The sequence below is a fragment of the Microtus oregoni genome, unplaced genomic scaffold (genome assembly GCF_018167655.1).
Source record: "Microtus oregoni isolate MIOR12 unplaced genomic scaffold, Mior012 000029F_ref0000214, whole genome shotgun sequence".
In the NCBI taxonomy this organism is placed as follows: domain Eukaryota; kingdom Metazoa; phylum Chordata; class Mammalia; order Rodentia; family Cricetidae; genus Microtus; species Microtus oregoni.
Window position 1 is genome coordinate 22,832,904 of NW_024543088.1, and position 22,968 is coordinate 22,855,871.

Genomic DNA, 22,968 nt, shown 5'->3' on the forward strand with positions numbered 1-22,968 from the left:
CAATGTGATTTTAAGCCTGACCTCAAGGTTGTACAAGTTCTTTGATCCACTCCCAGTGGTTTATTTTACCATCAGAGGAGGCCCAAAGCCAATCCCATGGCCACAACTACAGTGCCTGCTCTCTGGCTAATCTGGATAGAGGAGCCACCTTAGACAGGTTCTGCATTCCGTATCCTCGAGTGTCTTTTAGCTTGCAGGCTCCAAGTTACACTTTGAACAATTTCAATAGAGACAGGCAACTGGCCGGTCTTCACACTTAGGCAGATGGGAGAGTTACAAAGCAAAGATGGTCCCACAATAATTTTTTAAAAACGCCAGTGACTTGAAACAGGACGTCGTAAGGTGAAGGTCACAAGGGATGAGAAAGACAGAACCAGGAGAAGGTAGAAAAGATAAAGCTGGGATGGCGAGGTCGTGCATAACATTTGTCTGTTCTATGCAGAGTTAGCCTTTTACAACCTGCACAAATTTTAACATAAATGGATCTTATACTGAAAGGTTAAATGCAAAGGGCGGAACCTCTAGAAGGTACTGGAGAAACTAGGAAACATGGAGACACCAAAAGCATGTTGAAGTTGATTACAAAGAAGTTTCTGCACACAGCTCCCAGATCTCCACGCTCTGAGCAGATTCAGCTCAAAGAGCAAAGTTATTCAGAGGCCTGTGGTCCAGGAAGCTGTAAGGACCACACGGGGCTTCACAAGACAGAGAATTTGGCTGCAGGTTCCCACCCAGATCTGGGGAGGACCCACCAAACTGGCTCCCGAACCTCCGCATCTGCTCCACCCCATCTGGGTATTGCGGGCCCTCACTCACCATGTTGTGGTTTCCCAGCTCGGGAATGCTGTCCGCTCAGCAACCTGCAGCAGCAATGGCAGCACAGCAGCAAAACCGCTGTCGCCGGCTCCTCTCAAAGCCAACCCGGAAGCCTGAGACCAGGAAGGGTCCTTCACCACTTCTGAGTGGCAGGTCGCCTGGAGGGTCTGATTGGCTAGTGAGGCAAGAGTGACAAGAGCACCTCCCATAAGGTCACAGTAGCCTTAAAGAAGCAGTGCTGTGTTTCCTGGCCACGCCCTCAACCCCAGATACAGACCTTTTCTGGATCTGCAAAGATATGCAAATTTTAGTAGCACTTGTCCTGGCTCCTATAGCAGACCCTGCTATCTTCCTGCACTCCATAGGCAGGAAGCCTGTCTCAGCTAGCTTGTACAGCCCACTGAACCATGTGGGGTGGAGAGATTCCCTGTCACACTGAAGACTCCAGGAATAAATTACAGAAATAATGGGTCCGGTCCAGGAATAGAGAAATATAAAGTTGTAAGCCCAAACACATTTTGGGAAATTAAATAAATGAAGCTAGCAGCCACTTAAAAACCTTTAACAATGCCGGGCCGTGGTGGCGCAGGCCTTTAATCCCAGCACTCGCGAGGCAGAGGCAGGCGGATCTCTGTGAGTTCGAGGCCAGCCTGAGCTAGTTCCAGGAGAGGAACCAAAAGCTACAGAGAAACCCCGTCTCGAAAATTAAAAAAAAAAAAAACCTTTAACAAAGACTTTCTGCCTCAAGAGCAGACATCCTGGCAGCCACGGTGAACAGGGGTAAACTTTTAACAATTGTCTCCTGTCTCTTAGCTCTCCAGCTAGGCAGGTACTGGGGACAATGGTTAGCTTTTAACTATTGCCTCTATAGGACCCTCTGCTTGTATTCCCTTCATTTTTAACTGTCCCCCTATGTGACTCTACTCTCTGCCGTGCATTCTTTCAGGGACAAGGAAAAATAGCTGTGTCAGCAAAACGCTTTCACAAATATCATAAGTTAACATCTTGTGACCAAAAGCTGTAAACCTTTTAATGCAATGTGACTTTAAGCCTGACCGTTCAGACTGCCCAAGCCTCACATCTGTTCCACATGTTCAGTGGGCCTGGTTTGGTCCTATGTAGGCTCTCACTAGGTCAGGACAGCTGTTTCTATGGGTATCACCATCATGGTGTTGACCCCTTTGCTCATATTATTGCTCCTTCCTTTTTTGGGCTGGAGTATGTGAAGGAACTGGTCCCACAAAGGAATGACGGCAGCATGTCCATAAATCCAGGCAACAGCAGAATATTCAAGATGGAATTCCATGATGGTCCAGTGAGTGGTGTGGGAAAGGCAAGGAGCATTTGTAGGTGGGGCTGATTGGACAAAAGGTTACACTGCATGACACACTGCAGCTGCTCATGCTACTAGAATGAAGAGGTGCTAGAGAGATGGAGGAGAGAGGTGCTTTATTCTTGTTTGTTTCTTTTGCTTTTATTTAATTATTTTGGGGTGTTCTAGTGGGGGATATGCTGCAAGAGTGCGGTGCAGATACGGAGGAATTGGAGGTGAGAAGGATTGGGGTGCATGATGCGAAATTCCCAAAGAATTAAGAAAGAATCATGTTTAAGAAATATTCGTTTTTATTCACGTGGATGTGTTGTGGATTGGTTAGCTTTCTACTGCTGTGATAAAACACCATGACCAAGGCAACAGACAACGGGAAGCGTTTACAAGGGCTTACACTCCAGAGGAAAGAGCCCGTTGCTATATGGGGGAGAGGGTGGCAGCAGGCAGACATGGTGCTAGAGGAGCAAGCTGAGAGCTCGCAGCTGGAATGAAAACAAGAAGCAGAGAAAGCAAACTGGAAAATGGCCCTTGTTTTTAAACCTTAAAGCCTGCCTCCACCGACCCACTTCTTCTAACAAGGCTACACCCCTAAATCTCCCCAAACAGCATCACCAACTGAGAATCCAGTGTTCAAATGCATGAGCCTAGATGGTGTGGCAGTACCTCTCTACTCCCTACACTGGGAAGGCAGCTGCAGGCTGATGTCTGCGAACTCAAAACCAGCCTGGGCTACATAGTGACTTCTAGGCCAGCAAAGACCGTGATCACATGAACATCCTGTAGAATCTAACAACTAAACTGCACACACAGAAGAAATCAAGTCAGGACTGGAGATCATCCCCAAGTCCTTACAAACTGGGTGGTGAAATAAGGCTTTCCCAGGCTGACACAGAGGTTGAGACAAATGGTCACCTGGAGGGACTGCAGAGAGACAGCTTCCTGCCTGCACCAAGGAAAAGGAAATGCTTTGCTTATGAAGTTTAAGCACTGCACTGGAGAAGTGAATTTTGAATGTACAGTAGTAAATGCTTCACCAGCCTGAACTAAACACTGCCCATCTTCAACTTAAAATCATAAACACTGTACATCCAGTGATATTTGGGCAGTATAAGAAGGTCTTGAGGTTTTTTGTTTTTAGTTTTCTGTTTGTTTGTTTGTTTGTTTGTTTAAAGAAGAACACAAAGTTAGATGTAGAAGTAATGGCGGGCTGCGTCCCGCCACCTGGCTAGCTTTACACCTGAAATAATTACGCTGAAATTGTATTCTTTTCTGGTCCATTAGTTTTAGTCTCTTATTGGCTAACTCTCACATCTTGATTAACCCATTTCTAATAATCTGTGTAGCACCACGAGGTGGTGGCTTACCGGGAAGAATTCTAGCCTACATCTTTCTCGGGTTGGAGAATCATGGCGACTGCCTGAATCTGCTTCTTTCTCCCAGCACTCTGTTCTGTCTACTCCGCCTATCTAAGCTGCTATCCTATCAAGGGCCAAGGCAGTTTCTTTATTAACCAATGAAAGTAACACATAGACAGATGTTGTGGTGGGACTGGAAAGATAGATGAAGTGTTACTATGAACACAGCAATACTAATTTCTCAAAGAACCAACTAATATTTTTTACGTTAAAAGGTCCATTGTAGCAATGCAGAGTCATTAGCTGCTGTTCTTGCTTTGAGATGATATACCAGACAGAACAAAACTCAAGTATACAAGACAAAACAAAACTCAGGGAACAAGGGTGTACTGCAGTCGGTAGTTTCTGGGGATACAGTCCCTAGGGAAGGAACACAGGGTCATGGAGCTGAGGCGCTCTGCTCACGATGAGATAGTAAAGCACAGAGAACAGCTTAGCCACCTGGGGCGACTGGGTGGACTATTAGATAATTGGCTATTGGCAACCTGAAGCTCCTACTGCAACAAGCTTCATGTTCATTGGACACTAAGTAATGGGATAAGTTTCTCGGCCCGACTATTAACAATTCCGTTGTGTAGACAGTTTCTATTCAGAATGTTTCATTTTATGTCCAGGTATGACAATGCAAAGGCCAATGCAGGCAGGACTAACTGAATGTGCAGTGAGACAATAGTCCTCTCAGTGTCTGCTACCTGAGAATTGACTAGTTACTAACTTATGCTTAAATCACATGTATTCCAGGAACAGACTTGTGTGATAGGCATGGCCTACCACATTCAATCGAAAACAATCTGAAACATGCATGCATGGTATTGTGTACCCAAGTTCAAAGGAACTCTTTCTTCCTTGCTTGAGTATTTCTAGAAACATAGAAACATCCCTGCATCCCTCTCTCTCTCTCTCTCTCTCTCTCTCTCTCTCTCTCTCTCTCTCTGTGTGTGTGTGTGTGTGTGTGTGTGTGTGTGTGTGTGTGTGCTGGATATGAATTAGGAACGTCCAAACTGGCTGGAAAAAAGCATGGTAGAGAATATTCACTCCTGCAGAGGAACTCAATTTGACCCCTTCATTTCAATTCAGAGGCTCACATCTGCCTGCATCTTAGCCTACAGGGCATCTGATCCCCTAATTTGGCATAAACCGGCACAAGTATTCATATATGAGCATCACACACACACACACACACACACACACACACAATTAGCCATGACAGTGAGCTTGATGAAAAATGTCCTTGTTATTAAATTGCCCCATACTTATTGTATTATTAAATAATGTTCCCCATCCTCTTGACTATAACTTAGTATTTCCAGAAATGATCTAGATCATATCTTTTCATAGAATGTACGTTTTTATCAGTATTCCGGATTTAATAATTTTCTTCATTTCAAAACTCAGAACTCACATGTGATTTTAGTTGTGCTGAATGACAAAGATGATGGGTGTTTGCCCTTTGGTGTTTCACATTTCTGGTAATTTCTCCTTGAGAACTTTCTGAAAATATTAGAAGTAGACATCAAGACCTTGTCTTAGAATAACTCACAGAGCTGCAATCACTCTGTGAAAGCTTCAGGAGCAATTCTACTGACTGTGAGATAGAGAGGCTGCCAGGCATTGCCCAAGTGCAGGGAGCTGTCTCAAGGACAATCTGCTCCTCTTCATGAAAAAGGGCCCCCAAGGATGACTTCATTCCCTAATTTCACAGAGTTGCCAATACTAGTAAGAGAGCATGCGTACACATCCTGTTAAGACATTGTGGTGGATTACTTAGACACACTGTAAAGGGAAACTATACACACACATGAAGTGTGCTCCAGGGAAAGCCTGTATGAGGAGCTCACCACACTCCCTGTTGTCTTTCTTTTCTTCCCCTGGTCCATGAGACAAACAGGACCTGGGGTCTAAGAAATGTTTGCTTGCTTCTTGTTTTTCCCTTCCTTCTCTCCTTCCTTCCCTTTCTCCTTCCATTCCTCCTTTCTCCTTCCCTCCCTCCTTTCCTTCCTTTCTTACTTTCAATCATTAAAAACAATAACTTGACTTAACACCCAGAACTCTGGAGGATGAAGCCATGGCCAGTGTTCCAGGATTACATAGCACTGAGAACATATCAACAGAGGGCACCATACATAAACTACACAGAGGCCTACATTCTGCTCTCTTTGATAGTGTAAGAACCTAATGCAAATTCCTTGAGAAACCATCAATTCCAGGAACATCTTTGCGACTTTCCTTGTTAATGTGTTAACAAATGGTGGGGAAGCAGCTGATTTGAAAGCTTTTTGTTGCTGTTTGGTTTGTTTCTTTGTTTGTTATTGTTTTTGTTCTTATTCTTCTCTCATATATTACATACTATCTGCAGTCTCCCCTCCTCCACTCCTCCTATCTTCCAGTCTTCCTTGGACTCCTCTCAACTCCACTTCTGTTTCCCATTTTTAAAAAAAAGAAAAAAAGAAAAAAAAAGCATGCTGCTGTGGGAAATTCTACAGCCAGTAGCCTTTAAGTTACCCGCCCACTTGGACGTGGCCTCTTATACTGTTTATGTCTAGGTAAAGTGCATGTCCGGCCTCTTTTCCAGCTGTGGGATTAGGTTGCTGTTCTCCATTCCAGCAGAGGATATTGATTTGTGAGTCTACCCCTAAATAAATAAACCTCTATTATTCTCAATTCTAAGCTAGTGTGGAAGTTCTTTTAAGTGTCCATATTCAGCAGGCCTCCTAGGCATATCAACCAAATATGGCAAAACAAATTGCAATAAGACTAGGCACAAACCCTCTTAGCAAGGCTGAATAAGGTTTACTGGGCTCTAAGTTTAAGAAGACAGTGCACCCTAGAAGGAAGTTCTAGGGGCAGGAACTTGATGATGCTACTCCCAATAAATCTCCATTTCAGAAGCAGAGAACTCAGATGTGACATGCTCAGATGACTCCAGGGGTTCTGTGCAATATAATATACAATCCCAGAGAAGGGCACTGCATAGTTTTGGGGTGTATCCCACAAACACACACAACGAAGCAAACGAGTGAGTGGTCTTCCAGTTCAGTTTGACTTTAGTTCCTATGACGATGCTAAATGCACCTAGAATATCACACAAATAGCACCTGGACCACTTCCTGATAGAGTCCATGTTCCTCATGAGCATGTCCTCCAAGGTCTCCCTCCATTCTTGCCTTCCAAGCTCACAGGAGAATGGTCCTTAAATTTCTGCTTCCAACACACTAGGGCTTTTCTTGCCCAAACTCTCCCCGTCTCTTTCACAACATGCAGAATTAGTTCCGGGATCCCAAGGACCCATTTCTTCCCATTTCCCATAACAACAGTGTCAGTCTTGGCATTGAGTTTCTGTCATAGCTGTGTGATACAGTACACTTTTACCCCCCTCCAACTCCTCCTAGACCCCCCCCCACATCCTGACCCAGCCAACTCCATGCCCCTCCCCAATTTGGAGTGGAATAAAATCCAAAAGTTCTTATGATTTTACAGCATCCATGAGAAGACAGATTCTAGACATGAAGAATGAGGGAAGTGATTTCCAGGAATTCAGAAGATAGCTGTTGCGGATTGGCAATTGTGACTATCACTGTAGAAGTGTCCTTACTTTCTTAAAAATATTGTCCCCTCCTCTGACTAAAGAGGGCTGGGGAGCTGAGTGGGAATGAGCTTGGTTTCCCTATACTTTTCAGGGCATGGCAGGAATGGCAGAGTTAGCAATGATTTCTGGTGTGTGTGTGTGTGTGTGTGTGTGTGTGTGTGTGTGTGTGTGGTTGTTCTTGCTCTCCTTTGGATTATGGAAAGTGGGAGCTTTGAGGACACATTTTATTGGCATGATAGCAGAGTTTGGGTCCCCAGAAGGGAACGACATGCACGTAGGAGACTCAGCACAGTGATAAGAAAGGTGAAAGCCAAGGAAAAACAAAAGCCAACAACCAAACAAGCAACAGCAACAGACTGTCTGAGAGAGGGGTGTAAGGGATAAGAGGAGATGGAGAAAGCCTCTGCCTGCTTGCCATCTGCAGGGAAGGGGTATCCCCTACTCTAGCTTTGGGATGTCCTAGGACAGGCAAGTTTGTTAATGCAGTGAGGGAATCTCCCAGACAGAAAAGTCAGAATGTTACTTCTCTCCTCCACCGCCGCGCCCTCCACCACCCTCGTTTTATTGCAGAGATTGCCGCAGATTCATTTAGAAGGAAAATGAATTCTCAGGCATTTGCAAAGTTCACAGCCCTGGCTTGCAAAGTGTCCGGTTTCACTGTGGGCTTTGCTATGAATCAGGGAAGGGAAGAGAGAGAGGGTGAAGAAGAATTTAAATTTATTATGGGCTCATCAAAGTCTCCAAAGAGAAAAGCGCCCCAAAGCTCAGCTGAGTCTGGGGAATGCTGCCAGAGTATGCACTAAGAGGATCAGCCACAGGCGTGAATGACAGGCAACCAGTTTTAAGACCAAGAACCAAGAATGGCAGTGTGGGTGGCTATGGTGATGTGGTGTGTATCCCCAAGGCAAGCTTTGGTCAGAGAGCAACTTTGGGGTGCTTGTAGGAGTTCTTGATCTGGCAATTACAACATCGTTGTCCCTGCCGACTTGCAGGGTAGGAGGGTAATGAAGAATTACCTCCATGAAAAAATAAAGAGAAATTAATGGTCCCCTCAACTCTTGTTATTTTCTTTCTTTTTTTAAAAAAAATGTTAATTACAGACTGTTTCACGGATGGCTCAGGCTTCCTACTTGCTAGTTCCACATATAAATTAACACAGTCCTACTGGTCTGTATTTTACCGTGAGACTCGTGGCATGTTTCCTCACAAATGCAACCAAACTGGGTCATATTCCCCTTCCTCCCATACAGAAATAGTGTCTGTCTGCACATCAACAGAGCCTAAGTGTTCTGGGTTCTCCGGGGACAGGCCATCCCTAGCTGGGGACCTTCCATAAGCATGAAGCTCCCAAGGGCAGCTCCCCAAGGCCAAGCAGCATCCTTTCTCAGTGTGCCCATTTACAGATGGGTTAAAGCAAGGCTCGAAACTTGCCTCCCTACTCTGCTCCATAGCGGTTCCCTGAGACCCACCTAGCAGCTGCACTCCAGACATTCCCAAGCAAGGGCCCACGGAGAGTAGCGGGGTGATCTACAGGAGTGGGGGACCCTGTTGGAGATCTCAGTGCACCTCAGCTCACAGTCATACTTGCAGGGTGAAGGCTTTGCTAAACAGTTCCAGGTAGACCTGGAGGTGGAGCTGTTACCCTCTTCAGCTGAAATTATGGGCTAATTTGGCTCGCCTCCCCTGAGGCCCTTGGGCTGCTGTCACTTGAGAACGCACAGGGCTTCCCAGGTACCACCAGGAGGTGGCAGCAGAGAAGAATGGCGACTACAGGACTCCCTGGTGGTCAAGGAGGCCGGCCCACAACCAGGCAAGGGGTGCACAAGGCCCAGGGATCCCTACCAGCCTAGTGCAGCTCTCAGCAACCCCAGGCTCAGCATCCAACTCCAGAGCCCCTTGTCTTACTGCCCTCCCCCGCCCCGTTCCTGCCTCGCCCCTGCACAACAGCTGGGAGCTGCCAGCTTTGGGAGCCACTGGCTCCTTACCCCCCCCCCCCTTCAGTGGCTAACCCCAGGTTCCACTTGCTTTTTTCTTGTCTTTCACACTTTTCTTCCAAAGGTGTGTGTGTGCTCCACTCGCCCAGTCTTTCAAAAATACAGTTCAACTCCTCCTGGTTGGCAATTCATTTCTCTCCCCGCTCCTTTATTTACCTTATCCCCTCCCAAGCCCAGCATCTCCATGTTTTATTTCATTTTTATTTTATATATTTCTCGCTCTCCAAAAAGAAAAATCTATAACACACTGATGGGCTAAATTCCCTCCCTTTACCCAAGATGGTCTCATTGATTTGTTTAAGAACAAACTAACAGAAATCTTCTTTACTTCTTTTTTAGTATAAGACAACCGTTAAGATAAAATACATCATTCCTCTGGATTGGGAAGTGAACGGCCACCGACTCAGATCCTCTCCACAGCCACAGGGCAGCACGCACACTAGTTATTACACTAAGGGTTTATCCATGGCTCCACCCTGTGCTTCCCTCCCCTCATTCTTCCCCAGACCTCAAGTCTTTCTAACTTTACTCAATGCGGCATCGGCCCAAGCCTTATCCCAGAGTTCCCTCAGCTGACACACGTCTTTAGATTTCCTTTTTTTCTACACTTTTTTTTATTGTTTTTATTGAGCTACATATTTTTATCTGCTCTCCTCCCTTCCTCCGCTTGCCCCTTTTACCCTCTCCATGATTCCCATGTTCCCAATTTACTCAGCAGACCTTGTCTTTTTAAACTTTGCATGTAGATTAGACCCATGTAAGTGTCTCTAAGGGTCCTCTTTGTTGTCTGTGTTCCTGGAATTGTGAATTGCAGGATGGTTTTTCTTTGCTTTATGTCTAAAAGCCAATCATGAGTGAGTACATATTATATTTGTCTTTCTGGGACCCAGTTACCTCTCTCAATATGATGTTTTCTAGATTTATCCATTTCCCCACAAATTTCAAGATGACATTATTATTATTATTATTATTATTATTATTATTATTATTATTATTATTTGCTGTGTAGTACTCCACTGTGTAAATGTACCACATCTTCTTTATCCATTCTTTGGTCGAGGGGCAATTAGGTTGTTTCCAGTTTCTGGCTATGACAAATGTTGCTGCTATGAACATAATCGAGCACATGTCCTTGTGGTATGATTGAGCATCCTTTGGGTATATACCAAAAAGTGGTATTGTTGGGTCTTGAGGTAGATTGTTTCCTAAGTTTCTGAGAAATCACCGTTCTGATATCCAAAGCTGCTGCACCAGTTTGCATTCTCACCAGCAATGCAGCAGTGTTCCCTTTACCCCACAACCTCTCCAGCATAAGTTGTCATCAGCGTTTTTGATCTTGGCCATTCTTAACAGGTGTAAAGCAAAATCTCAGAGTTGTTTTGATTTGCAATTCTCTGATGGCTAAGGATGTTGAACATGTACCTAAGTGTCTTTCAACCATTTTGGACTTCTCTATTGAGAGTTCTCTGTTTAAGTCTATACCTCATTTTTTTATTGGATTTTATTAGTTCTTTTGATGGCCAATTTCTTGTGTTCTTACTATATTGTGGAGATCACTGTCTGATGTGAGGTTGATGAAGATCTTTTCCCATTCTGTAGGCTGTTGCTCTGTCTTGTTGACCATGTCCTTTGCTTTACAGTAGCTTCTCAGTTTCAGGAGACCCCATTTATTTACTGTGGCTCTCAGTGTCTGTGCTACAGGGGTTATAATTAGAAGTGGTCTCCTGTGCCAATGCATTCAAGTATACTTCCCACTTTCTCTTCTCTGAGGTTCAGTGCATTTGGCTTTATGTTGTGGTCTTTCAACCATTTTGAGTTCAGTTTTGTGCACGGCGATAGATATGGATCTATTTTCATTGTTCTACATGTTGATGTCACTACGCCAGTACCATTTGTCAAGTATGCTCTCTTTTTTCCATTTTATATTTTTTGCTTTTTTTGTCAAAAATTAGGTGTTCGTAGGTGTATGGATTAATATCCGGGTCTTTGGTTCAGTTCCATTGGTCCTTCTGTCTGTTTTAATGGCCATACTGGGCTGTTTTCAGTACTATAGCTCTGTTGTAAAGTTTGAATTCAGGGGTTGTGATGATTCCAGAAGTTCCTTTATTGTACTGGGTTGTTTTGGCTATCCTGGGTGTTTTTTTTTTCCATATGAATTTGAGTATTGTTCTTTTGAGGTCTGTGAAGAACTTTGCTGGGGTTTTGATGGACATTGTATTGAATCGGTAGATTGCTTTTGGTAAGATTGCCATTTTTCCTATATTAATTCTAGCTACCCAAGAGAGCATGGGAGATCTTTCCTTTTTCTGATGTCTTCCTTAATTTCTTGCTTCAACGATCTAAAGTTCTTAGGTCTTCCACTTGTTTGGTTAGAGTAACTCCAAGATATCTTACGTTGTTTATGACTCTATTGTGAAGGGTGATGTTTCTTTGATTTCTTTTTTTTGTTTGTTTGTTTTTTTTTGTTTTTTTTTTTTTGTTTTTCAAGACAGGGTTTCTCTGTGGTTTTGGAGCCTGTCCTGGAACTAGCTCTTGTAGACCAGGCTGGTATCGAACTCACAGAGATCCGCCTGCCTCTGCCTCCCAAGTGCTGGGATTAAAGGCGTGCGCCACCACCGCCCGGCTTCTTTGATTTCTTTTTCCACCCATTTATCATCCATATAAAAGAGGGCTACTGATTTTTTCTTATCCTGCTACTTAATAAAGATGTTTATGCGTTGTATAAGTTCCTTGGCTGAATTTTTGTGGTCACTTACGTAAACTCTCATATCACCAGCAAACAGTGAGAGTTTGACTTCTTTTCCGAATTGTACCTCCCTTGATCTCCTTTTGCTGTCTTACTGCTCTAGCTAGAACCTCAGGTACTGTATTGAAAAAACATGGAAAGAGTGGATAACCTTGCCTTGTTCCTGATTTCAGTTTGATCACTTTGAATTTTCCCCATTTAGTTTGATGTTGGCTGTTAGCTTTCTGTATATTGCCTGTCTTATGTTTAGGTATGTTCATTGTATTGCTGCTCTTTCCAGGACCTTTATCATGAACGGATGTTGTATTTTGTCAAAGGTTTTTTTCAGCATCAAATGAGATGAGCATGTGGGGGTTTTTTTGTTTGTTTTCAGTTTCTTTATATGGTGGATTACATTGACAGATTTTTGTATGTTGAACTATCCCCTACATCTCTAGGATGAAGCCTACTTGGTCATGTTGAATGATTTTTTTTAATGTGTTTTTGGATTTGGTTTGTCAGTATTTTATTTAGTATTTTTGCATCAATGTTCATGAATGAGATTGGTCTATAATTCTCTTTCTTAGGAATGCCTTTGTGTGTTCTGGGTATCAGTGTAAATTGTAGCCTCATAAAAAGGGTTTGACAATGTTCCTTCTGTTTCTATTGTATGAAAAAAAATTGAGGACTTTTGGTATTAATTCTTTGAAAATTTTGTATAATTCTGCCCTGAAACCATCTGGTCCTGGGCTTCCTTCAGTTGGGAGACTTTTGATGACTATTTCTATTTCTTTAGAGGTTATAGGTCTATTTAATTTGCTTATCTGGTCTTGATTTAATTTTGGTAAGTGATTTTTTACCCAGAAAGTTGTCCGTTTCCTTTAAGTTTTCAAATTTTGTGGAGTACAGGTTTTCAAAGTATGACCTGATGATTGTCTGGATTTCCTCCATGTCTGTTGTTATGTCCCCCTATTCATTTCTAATTTTGTCAATTTGGATATTCTCTCTCTACCTTTTGGTTAGTTTGGATAAATGTTTGTCTATTTTGTTGATTTTCTTGAAGAACCAACTCATTGCCTCATTGATTCTTTGTATTATTTTTTGTTTGTTTGTTTCTATTTTGTTGATTTTCTATTTTTTAGTGTGGGATTTTTCCAGCTTTTTTATGTAGGCATTTAGTATTATGAACTGTAATCTTAACACTACTTTCATTGTGTCCCATAAGTTTGGATATGTTGTATGGTGATTTTCACTGAATTTTAGGAAGTCTTTAATTTCTTCCTTTATTTCTTCCTTGACCCATTTATGATTCAGGAGACCATTGTTTAATTTCCATGTGTTTGTGTAGGCTTTCTGAAATTAGTGTTGTTGGTTGAATTCTATGAACATAGTTGAGCACATGTCCTTGTGGCATGATTGAGCATCTATAGACATAAGTCACAAAACAATCCCACACCAGTTTGGAATTATCATTAATAAAAGGGTTATTTATTTAAGAGGAAAACTTACAGATCACTGTCCTAGACAACAGCCCTCTGCATGACCAGGAACAGAATCTAGTAGCTGGAAATGGAGTCGGAAGCAAGAGAGAGAGAGAGAGAGAGAGAGAGAGAGAGAGAGAGAGAGAGAGAGAGCAGGGCTACCACTTCTTTTTAAAGCAAAAGAGAACACACCCAAGTGGACTGGTATCTTAAAGGCTATTGGCTGAAGGAGCAGAAGGCGCTCCCGCAGCCAGTATCCTTTGGATGTATACCAAAAAGTGGTATTACTGGGTCTTGAGAAAGGTCATTTCCTAATTTTCTGAGAAATCGCCACATTGACATTGAAAGGGGCTGTACCAGCTTGCATTCGCACCATCAATGCAGGAGTGTTACTTTTACCCCACAACCTCTATAGCATAAGTTGTCATCAGAGTTTTTGATCTTGGCCATTCTTGCGTGTGTAAGATGGAATCTCAGAGTTGTTTTGATTTGCATTTCTCTGATGACTAAGGATGTTGAACATTTCCTTAAGTGTCTTTCAGCCATTTTAGATTCCTCTCTTGAGAGTTCTCTGTTTAGGTCTGTACTCCATTTTTTTTATTGGATTATGTGTTCTTTTGATGACCAATTTCTTGAGTTCTTTGTATATTTTGGAGATCAGACCTTTGTCTAATATGGGGTTAGTGAAGATCTTTTCCCATTCTGTAGGCTGTCATTTTGTCTTGTTGACTGTGTCTTTTGCTTTACAGAAGATTTTCAGTTTCAGGAGGTCCCATTTATTAATTGTATCTCTCACTGTCTGTGCTGCTGGGTTGTATTTAGGAAGTGGTCTCCTGTGCCAATGTGTTCAAGTGTACTTCCCGCTTTCTCTTCTATGAGGTCCGGTATGGCTGGCTTTATGTTGAGGTCTTTTATCCATTTGGACTTGAGTTTTGTGCATGGTGATAAATATGGAGCTATTTTCATTCTTCTTCATGTTGATATCCAGTTTTGCCAGCACCATTTGTTAAATATACTTTTTTCCATTTGATATTTTTGCTTCTTTGTCAGAAATCAGGTGTTCATATGTGTGTGGATGAATATTCGGGTCTTTGATTCAGTCCCATTGGTCCTCCTGTTTGTTCTTATGCCAATACCAGGCTGTTTTCAGTACTGTAGCTCTGTAGTAGAGTTTGAAATCAGGGATTGTGATGCCTCCAGAAGTTCTTTTATAGTACAGGGTTGTTTTGGCTATCCTGGGTTTTTTGCTTTTCCATATGAAATTGAGTTCCATTCTTTCAATGTCTGTGAAGAATTTTGCTGGGATCTTGATAGATTGCATTGAATCTGTAGACTGCTTTTGGCAGATTGCCATTTTTACTATGTTAATTCTACCTACCCAACAGTATGGGAGATCTTTCCACTTTCTGGCAGCTTCTTTAATTTCTTTCTTCAAAGATTTAAAGTTCTTGTCATATAAGTCTTTCACTTGTTTGGTTAGAGTAAGTCCAAGATATTTTATGCCATTTCTGGTTATTGTGAAGGGTGATGTTTTTCTGATTTCTTTCTCAGCCCATTTATCATCTGTGTACAGGGGGGCTACTGATTTTTTTTTTTTAGCTAATCTTGTATCCTGCTACATTACTGAAAGTGTTTATGAGTTGTAGAAGTTCCTTCGTAGAATTTTTGGGATCGCTTATGTAAACTATCATATCATCAGCAAATAGTGAGAGTTTGACTTCTTTTCTGATTTGTATCCCCTTGATCTCCTTTTGGTGCCTTATTGCTCTAGCTAGGACCTCAAGAACTATATTGAATAGATATGGAGAGAGTGGACAACCTTGTCTTGTTCCTGATTTCAGTGTGATTGCTGATAGTTTCTCTCTATTAAGTTTGATGTTGGCTGTTGGCTAGCTGTATATTATGTATTATTATATTTAGATATGTTCCTTGTATCCCTGCTCTCTCCAAGACCTTTATCATGAAGGGATGTTGTATTTTGTCTAAAGTTTTTCGGCATTTGTTGAGATAATCATGTGGTTTTTATTTTTCAGTTTGTTTATATGGTGGATTACGTTGACAGATTTTCATATGTTGAACCATCCCTGCATCTCTGGGATGAAGCCGACTTGATCATGGTAGACGATGGCTCTGATATGTTCTTGGATTCGATTTTTTTTATTTTATTTAGTATTTTTCATCAATGTTTATGAGTGAGATTGGTCTGTAACTCTCTTTCTTAGTAATGTCTTTCTGTGGTTTGGATATCAGGGTAATTGTAGCCTCATAAAAAGAATTTGGCAATATTCCCTCTGCTTCTATTGTGTGAAATAATTTGAAGAGTATTGGTATTAGTTCTTCTTTGAAAATCCTATAGAATTCTGAGCTGAAACCATTTGGTCCTGGGCTTATTTTGGTTGGGAGACTTTTGATGACTGCTTCTATTTCTTCAGCAGTTATAGGTTTAATTAGCTTATCTGGCTTGATTTAATTTTGGTAAGTGATAATTATCCAGAAAATTGTTCATTTCCTTTAAGTTTTTCAATTTTGTGGAGTACAGTTTTTTGAAATATGACCTGATGATTCTCTGTATTTTTTCCATGTCTGTAGCTATGTCCCCTTTTTCATTTCTGATTTTGTTAATTTGGATATTCTCTTTCTGCCTTTTGGTTAGTTTGGATAAAGGTTTGTCTATTTTTTGATTTTCTTGAAGAACCAACTCTGTGTCTCACTGATTCTTTGTATACTTTTCTTTGTTTCTATTTTGTTAATTTCAGCTCTCAATTTGATTATTTCTTGCCATCTAGTTCTCTTAGGTAAGTTTGCTTCTTTTTGTTCTAAAGTTTTCAAATCTTCTATTAATTCACTACTGTGGGATTTTTCCAGCTTCTTTATGTAGGCATTTAGTGCTATGAACTTTCCTCTTAACACTGCTTTCATTGTGTCCCATAAATGTGGGTATGTTATGTGGTCGTTTTCATTGAATTTTAGAAAGTCTTTAATTTCTCCCTTTATTTCTTCCTTGACCCATTGATGATTCAGGTGAGCATTGTTTAATTTCCATGAGTTTGTGGGCTTTCTGGAATTAGTATTGTTGTTTATTCTAGTTTTAAGCCATGGTGATCTGATACATGGGGTTATTGCAATTTTTTTTGTATTTGTTGACGTTTGTTTTGTTACCACTATGTGATCAATTTTTGAGAAGGTTCCATGAGGTGTTGAGAAGGTATATTCTTTTATGTTTGAATCAAATATTCCATAGATATTTGTTAAGTCCATTTGAGTCATAACATCTGTTAGTTCCCTTATTTCTCTGTTAATTTTTTGTCTGACTAACCTGTCCAGTGGTAAGAGTGGAGTGTTGAAGTCTCCTACTATTAGTGTGTGTGGTTTAATGTATGATTTAAGCTTTATAAGTGTGTCTTTTACATATGCGGGTGACCTTGTATTTGGCGCATAGATGTTCAGTATTAAGATTTCCTCTTGATGAATTTTTCCTGTGACTAATATGAAATGTTCTTCTTTTCTCTTTTGGTTGATTTTTGTTTGAAGTCTATTTTGTTAGATATTAGGATAGCTACACCAGCTTGTTTCTTAGGTCCATTTGATTGGAAAATTCTTTCCCAACCCTTTACTCTGAGACAATGTCTGTCTTTTCGGTTAAGGTGTATTTCTTGTCTGCAGAAGAAGGATGGATTCTGGTTTCATATACAATCTGTTAGCCTGTGCCTTTTTATAGGTGAGTTGAGTCCATTTATATTAAGGGACATTAATGACCAGTGATTGCTATCTCCTGTTAATTTAGTTTTCATTGTTGGTGATGTTAATTTGTGCATTTTTCCCTTCTTTGGGATTTGCTGCTATGAGACCATCAATTGTCTGTGCTTTACAGCTAGAATCCACTTATGAGTGAGCACATACCAATGTTCATCTTTCTGGGTCTGGGGTACCTCACTCAGGATGTTTTTTTTTTTAGTTCCATCCATTTGCATGCAAATTTCAAGATGTCATTGTTTTTTTACTGTTGAGTAGTACCACATTTTATTGTATAAATGTACCACATTTTTTTTTATCCATTCTTCAGTTGAGGAGCATCTATGTTGTTTCCAGGTTCTGGCTATTACAAATAATGCTTCTATGAACGTAGTTGAACAAATGTCCTTGTAGTATGATTGACCATCCTTTGGATATATGTCCAAGAGTGGTATTGCTGGGTTCTGAGGTAGGTTGATTCCCAATCTTCTAAGACACTGCCATACTGATTTCTAAATGCTTGTTGGCATCAGTTTGGATATGATTCCCACAAAACATAATTCAGAATAATTATATGGCCATCAGGAATATATTTTGAAATAAATAAAAAGGGATCAAAACCAAAACTTCCAACAAAAATTTATCTTCACAGTTGTGGAGTCAGATAATCCCAAATTCAATGTAACCAGGGAAAAGTTTTATCAAAGACATCTATAGAAAGCCGGGCGATGGTGGCACACGCCTTTAATCCCAGCACTCGGGAGGCAGAGGCAGGCGGATCTCTGTGAGTTCGAGACCAGCCAGGTCTACAGAGCTAGTTCCAGGACAGGCTCCAAAGCCACAGAGAAACCCTGTCTCGAAAAACCAAAAAAAAAAAGACATCTATAGAAAAAAAATCTCTTGTCTCTTCCTGCTTCTGGATACCAACTTCTCTCCTGATGATTTCTGGTGTGGCCACTCAGTCCCTGTCCTTCCATTCACATAGTTGCTTTATGTGTCAATGCAAACATTCCTCTTCTATAAGGATGTTCTCATGGGATGATAGCCCACTCAGCAGTCTTGCAAATGTGAAGACTTATTCCAAATAAATTCATAGTCACAAATTTCCGGAAAGAGAACTTCAATATATTTTTTTTTTTTTGATTTTTCGAGACAGGGTTTCTCCGTAGCTTTTGGTTCCTGTCCTGGAACTAGCTCTTGTAGACCAGGCTGGCCTCGAACTCACAGAGATCCACCTGCCTCTGCCTCCCGAGTGCTGGGATTAAAGGCGTGCGCCACCACCGCCCGGCCTTCAATATATTTTTGATGTAAAAAGTCAATCCAACACAAGTATCTTACAGGAGTTACACTATGATAGCCATTCAAGGACACATCCAGAGTAGTAATTTAATCAAAGAGAGTACTTTTGCATGTCAAATTCATTTTCCTGGCATGAGAATCACAAATAATATTTTAAAATCTTGAAGAAGAAATTCAACAAATATTAAACTGGATTATAAACCTGAAATATATGTTTTAAAATATAAGTTCAGGCTAGGTGGTGGTGGTTCCTGCCTTTAATCCCAATACTCAAAAGGCAGAGAGGAGCAGATCTTTGTGAGTTTGAGGCCAGCCTGATCTACAGATCAAGTTCCAGGACAGGCTACAAAGTTACAAAGAAACCTTGTCTCAAGAAACAATAACAACAATGTGTGTGTGTGTGTGTGCGCGCGCGCGCTTGTGTGTGTGCGTGCGTGTGTGTGTGTGTTCAGGACAAGTTATGGTGGCATAAACCTGGAATCCTTGCATTTTGGAGGGTTAGGTAGGAGGCTAACTGTGAAACTGACAGGGTGAGTTTCAGGATAGCCTAGAACACAATGTGAGATACTATCTCCCACTTCAATATATATCAGTGGGAAGGTCGGGGGTGGGGTGAGTATGTGTGTGTGGGGGAGGGTGTGTGTGTGTGTGTGGGTGGGTGTAAATATCTTAAGATTTCCTATTTTGGCCTTACAGTATTTTCATAGTCTTTCTAATTAATTCACTGTGTTACCCATGCATCATAGAAGTTCATTCTTGATCATCTAAGTACATTTGAAGAATGGATACAAACTATAACTCGGAATGAAAATAATTTTATGCCCATGTCTGGCAGAGTGGCAGATGCCTTTAACCCCAGCACTTGGGAGTCAGAGGCATACAGGTATCTTTGAGTTTGAGGCCAAGCTGGTCTACCTAGCAAGTACTAGGACAGCTAGAGCTACACAGTGAGACCCTTTCTCAAAAGGAAAATAAAAGAAAAACACAATAAATTTCTGTGCAAAGACAACTTAATCACATATACTTGGTATTTTCAAGTTGAGGCCCATTAAGTCTCTATTATACTTTCTCCTCCACTGGCGGGGTACCTTCCCTACCTCTCCCTCTTAAGGACAGGACCTCACACACTAATCCTCACCACCCCCTCAGCTGCCAAGCTCTTGGGACACCCATGCTGGTACCATCTCTCCAGGCTCAAGCGGGCACCTGCTCAAGACACTTGGTCTGCCCAGCAGACAGGACCTTCCACCCTCTGGTTTTCCAGGATGCCACAATGAAGGGCCTACCTGCTCCTCATTCTGGCACACTCACCTTTATCGATAATAACTTTTTTTTCCAGACACCTGCCTTCTCATCTCCCCCAAGGAACAGCTGCCTGCCTTCTCCGGGATGACAGTTCATGAGATGCCTTTCCAGCCACACCTGGACACCTGGCTCTCCCTTTCCCCATGCCGCCCCATACCCGGGAAGTAGCCGGATTTGAGTCTACACCCTTTTTCCAAAGAGAGCCTAAGTGTTTGTCATAATTACCATTCCAATTTTCTGTCACCCCTATAGCCAAAGAGTCTGGAATGTTAGGCTGGGAGCCTAGGCCCCAGTCCCTGGCATCATTCTCAGCCCCCAGGCCTGGTCTGGACTTCAAATCCCAGCGGGCCAGGTCCTGATCCCTCCCTGGGGGTGGGGTCAGGACCACTCCCCAGGGTACCTAAGTGATCTCCCAAAAGAAGAACACGTGGTCCCCCTTTCTTCCTCCCGGGGGTCGCTTTTCTGCGGCTTCCCGATACCCCCTCGGGGCCACTCGAGAGCGCAGATCTCCCATTAAACCTGGACATTTCTTAATTCGGCTTGTTTTGATTTGGCTTGATTGGGAATTTTTGCGTTGTCAGAGAGCTCGCTTAGGAAATATTCCTAACAATACTCATTGTTACAGTCCACAGTTTGCTTAGTAATAGATTCAAAACAAGCCATGTGGAATCCCAGGGACTGGGAGGTATGCTTGGTTTATATTCCAGGGCACACAGGGGTCCACCATGCATGCAGTGTCCCCATAGAACCTCTACTTAAGTTGAGCGTAGCCTAGAGTACATTGTCAGAAAAAATACATTATAAATGAGTTGAAATCATACTTATTTTTGTAGAATTAATACATACTAGGAAAGAAAAGCTGGAAAAACCCTTCAAAACTTTAGGGTGCATATGTTTTGCAATCACATTCATTATATTAGCTACTTTTGTTTGTGTTTTTAATATTATAGTTACCTATTTATGACTCTCTGTAATACTCCCAATTAATGAGTTATTTTTAGCCAAATGTAATTATATCATAATCTCCATTCCCTTTCCTCCCTGTAACCCGTCTTGTATACCCCTCCCCTCTCATTTCCATGTCTTCTGATCTCTTATACTTTAATTGTTGTTACATATACACATGTATATTATATTCATATCTTTGGTGAACATTCATCCATGCAGGAAAATACGCATACCTTAAACAAAAACAAATATATCTCAATGTTCAGAAGCTAAGAGGAGGTAGGATAGAGCTGGAGAGATGGCTCGGTGGGGAAGAGCACATGAGGCCCTTCCTGGAGGACAGTGCCTATTCTCAGTACCCACATCCAGGTAAACTCATGAAGGCCAAGAACTGCAGAGCTGGGAATCTGATGCACGCTTATGATATCCAAGGGCACCTGCTCACCCTTTTCTGTGTGTGTGTGTATGTGTGTATGTCTCATAAGTAAAACCATACATCACATTTTGAAGAAGTGTAGGTGTGGATGATAGGTAAGAAAACTCAGTGTGGAGTGGAGAGTGTGGACCCCACACAGTGTAATATTCTTACCATACAGGCCTATCTTAACTTCCAACAGAATTGACTTCAAACTAAAAATAATGAGAAGAGAAAAAGAAGGACGTTCCAGTCTGTTCAAAGAACAATTAACCAAGAACATCCTATAATCGCAGCTATAAGTACAAAGCACAGGTGCATCCATTCTCATGACAGATGTAATACCGGACTTCAAGAAACAGATGAGGGCCAGGCGGTGGTAGCACGCACCTTCAATCCCAGCACTCAGGAGGCAGAGGCAGGTGGATCTCTGTGAGTTCAAGGCCAGCCTGGTCTACAGAGTGGATTCAAGGATAGCCAGGATGACACAGAGAAAACCTCTCTCAAAAGCCCACAAATAAACAAAGAAGCAGATGAACACAATTATGTAATAGTATGTGATTCCAGTAACCCATTTTCTCTGATAAGTGATCTAGACCAAAAATTAACAGAGAAACATCAGAATTAAACGAGATTGTCCATCAAAATAACAGATCTACAGATACAGCACAGACTCCAGAGTACGTGTTCTACTCAGCAGCTCATGTTTCTCTAAAATACAGCACATAGTGGGATACAAAACAAATCTCACCATATAAATTGAAATAACCCTGTGCATTCTGTCTTTCCCACAGTGAACACAGCTTAAAATTAGCAGCAGAGTGATATCTAGTAATTGTGGAGACTCACAGACACTGCTCAGCACACAAGGGAAGAGTAATGTGTCAAAGTTAAAATAAAGAGAGACAGTGCAAAGGATCAAAAATTAAAGTAAATGAAAACACAACACAGAGGGAAATATATTTAAGCATGTGTGTGTGTACACACACATACACACAAAAAACCCACAGAAAAATGACTTGGTGACATAACACAAGACCCAAGAGTTTAGAAAGACAACACAGCAAACCAAATGCCACCAGATGAGAAGATATAAAAAAGGAGAGAAAAATCAAAACAGAAATTAATGAACTACAAGTAAACCAAGGGCACTGGGCTCAATGTAGTTAATTGTTTCAGCTGCTGTTATCAACATGTAAGTATGGGAACCAGGAAAGATCGATAAAGTTTATAAAGCATAGAGGAGAAAAGATAAATAGGAGGGTGAGATATCAGACCCAGGCCACTGACTATTGTAGGTGTTGCAATGTAAAATAAATATTTTGTAGACATAGAAAGAAGAGTGTCATTAAAGATTTTTCTGGTAGGCACAATTGAAACAGGAAGTATTAAGTATTAACAAAGTATTAATCTTTCAAAATTAATAAGCATAAATATAATGAAAAAATAAACACAAACAGGAACAAAAGGATAATATGCCCCCACACCATTCAACTGTGGTGTGTAAGTCTTGACAAGTGAAGGGCACACCACTCAGGAACTCTGACAAGTGGTCCATGTGTCCTAGATGGAATCCCCCTAGAATTCTCCAGTCTGAGTGCAAGACTGTGACTCATCAAGTAGGTGGGGAAAGTGATGGGGTTGCACTATTAAATTAGGGATCATACTTTCTTTACATCAAGTATTCTAGGTTTCAGACACTGAAGGAATGCAGAAAGCCCTTCCTCCTGAACATCTATCTTTGTGTGCCCATCAGAGTGCTTGACCGGATGGGATGAGGGTGTGCTATTTTCTCTGGCTAGGTCAGATATAAAATCCATGGCTCTCTGTCTGCCGCTCCATCTGGACCTAACTCCGTTCCAGCCAGTTAGCTGTGTATCCCTAATTCTGCCTGTGGCTGTTAAGCAACTGTCTCCTTTCTC